This window comes from Megalops cyprinoides, chromosome 2 (assembly GCF_013368585.1).
Source record: "Megalops cyprinoides isolate fMegCyp1 chromosome 2, fMegCyp1.pri, whole genome shotgun sequence".
NCBI lineage: Eukaryota > Metazoa > Chordata > Actinopteri > Elopiformes > Megalopidae > Megalops > Megalops cyprinoides.
This window is the reverse complement of record NC_050584.1, coordinates 9,318,260-9,321,168: the sequence shown is the minus strand read 5'-3', so window position 1 is coordinate 9,321,168 and position 2,909 is coordinate 9,318,260.

Genomic DNA, 2,909 nt, shown 5'->3' with positions numbered 1-2,909 from the left:
TTAGATGTAACTTGAAGAGCTGTAAAACTACAGAGAGGCAGAGAGAGCAAGTGTATAGCCCTGCTCTTCAGGAACAGGAACTACACATTCCTGACTAAACTACATTATGTGCAACTACTACGGTAAAGGAGGGCCAGGTACGTGATTGACATTATAACTCCCTTACAGGCCTGTTGCTAGATATGTCACAGAAAATGACCACGAGGTGAACAGCATTGTGTCCAGTTGTAAAGGCATCAAATGGTGTAGCTCATTTGGGTTGAGATATGGTGGTCTCTGATTACTGTCTAAAAGTGCACGGGTTCCCAAACAGGTGACAGTCAGTTTCTCCTATTAAACAATTCAAGATAATACAAATGTATTAGGTACAAACTCAATACAACAACATTGGTGCTAAATACAACTAAAGCGCAACACAATACAACTATTGCAAATGAAGTTAAATTTCTGTGTGGGATGCACCTGAAGGGACTTCAGAGAGAGGCCTGATGACAAAGTGGGAAGACACAAGGCTTGATGAAGACAAAAGGAATGCATCCAAGGCCTGTTCTGACAGACATTTTGAGATGCAATAAGAAATCTATGGGAGTAAAGCCAGAAACAGCTGTGCATCATTTAATTAGAAGCAACAGCAGAAGCCACAGGATGCAATAATAGAATGTGGTGTGAAGGAACAGAGTTAAAAACAGTAGTGAACCCAAAGAGGAACCATGGAGTATACCAGGACTGAGAAGGTTCTCAGTGAATAGAGGCCCTTGGAAGGGAATACCTAAAGAGTATTTATCAGCAAATAGTGTCAGCAAAGTTAGAAAATGATACATGAGCAATGCCAGATATTCTCAGATCAGCAAGAGTCAATACAGACTGGTGCGATCTGCATCATCAAAGGGAGAAAGCAAAAAGAAAGAAAAGATGCAGGTGAAAGATTCAGTCCCAGAGAAAAGAAAAGATTAGAAAAGATCAAGCAGAGATTACTGACAAAGAATTTCAGGTGTTGGTGATGGGTAGTTCATTCAGGGGTTTTGTAAAGAAAAGAAAATAAAGAGACAGGGTTGTAGTTTTACACGTTCAAGGGATCAAGATTATATTTTTTTGAAAAGTAAAAGGTGTTATCAGTAAGGAAACAATAATGCATGAGATCAGGGGAAATGTCTTGGAAAGGATGAGCAGATGCAGTAAGGTGCAACAACAAGAATCAGAGGGTGAAGTAAAGGCAGCATGTGGCACAAGCATGAGGTAGCTGAGCATTAGGGAAAGTTGTGGGAGGACACCTGGCTTCAGGCCTCATTTCACTGCCTTCCTTCCCATTCATCTCCTCCCAAACACAAAACAGCAAAAACACAGTGACAACTTCCCTTAGCTTCCTTTAACTTCACAAATATAATATGGTGTCCCTTCTAATCTCAGATATAAATCTCAAATTCCTAAGGAGTGCTTCACAGTTCTTGCATTAGCCCTAAAAATGTTTTGCAGACATATCCAAATGCATTGAAATGACCTCAATTGTTGAGTCAGAAAACAGATTATTGGAAACTGTTTTATTCAAATGAGTGACAGCTCTTTGAAGGTGCATACATCTGGGCCCTATTAGTTTCATTAGCTGTATTAGTTTCAGCTGATAGTTTCATTTCCATTTGCATTGTGGTTACAGATGGTGAAATGTTTCTCCAGGGTGGAAGCATACGGAAAAGGGTGCTTAGCACCACGTCTCAATCCACACCTTTCCCCATTTCTTTATGTAAATCACAATTTAAAAATCACAAATACAACATCACAATTTTTCCGAGATTTACAGATTTAATCAATACCAAGTAGCACAAATACAACAACCTGGAAATTTCTCATTCCTAAAGCATGATATTCCTTTCACCTGTGTTTAAATAATTTTATGGCAGGTTGAGCTGATACTGTATTAACAGGGGTGTCTTATATTTCTCATTTTTACAAATTGCAATTTTCAATGTCTTTTAAAAATGAAAAGAAACTTCCTCAAATGATTGCATTACTTGTTATTACATATTAAATATAAGCGAGTTTGCCTGAATACAAAATAATAAGACAATCCACTGATGGCAGTCAGTGTAAAGTGATTAGCGGAGCTGCTTCTACATCAATACTTAGTGTGACATTCGCAGGTGTTAAGTCAAATCAAACTGTAGCACATTATCTTGATCTTTAAAGTGTTCACAGACAAAAATAGACTCTCGCAGACTACTTGAGTAGATGTAGCCTTAGGCCATCGAAAAGAAACTGAGAAAAGCAAATGAGGCTGTATTTTTCAACAGATGCTGCAAGGGCAGAGATGTTTGTTTTAAAGAATGTTCATTTTGTGGCATTTTGCTTTATCTGCAAAACAACATTTTTAATTTTTTCTGTCAGCCTGTGAAGGAGTAACTTCATCTGACCCCCACAAAACTAATTGTGTTTGTTTAAATGTGTATAAGGATCCTTGTCATCCACTTTACAGCTTTAAACATCACTGAGCTCATGTCAACCAGTAGCATCTAAACTAGGTAAATGTGTGGTTGTGAAAGTTTCATTGTGTGTGTTTGTGTGGTTAACATGCCACACCTGCCTAACTGAAGGTATATTAAATATAGGTATGTGGCAGGAAAGCAGGACGATTTGCAGTAGTGTGGCTCTGTGCTCAGGCTGGTTCTCTGTTGGCTGGATTTTAAAATAAATTATTGTTTTTTTAGAGGTGTTGTTCCTTTACTTTGTTTCTTGTGAGAACCATCGGCCAGCTTCTCCACAAAGCCCTCTAGCACCGTTTGGATTACCCTGAAGCATACAGATAAAGATAAAACCACCTGACATGAAAATATTTTTTTACAACTTCCACTTCTTCCAACTGAAGTAAAGCCATTGATTTTAATTTCAATGATTCAGGCACCTGACATGTAAGAGAT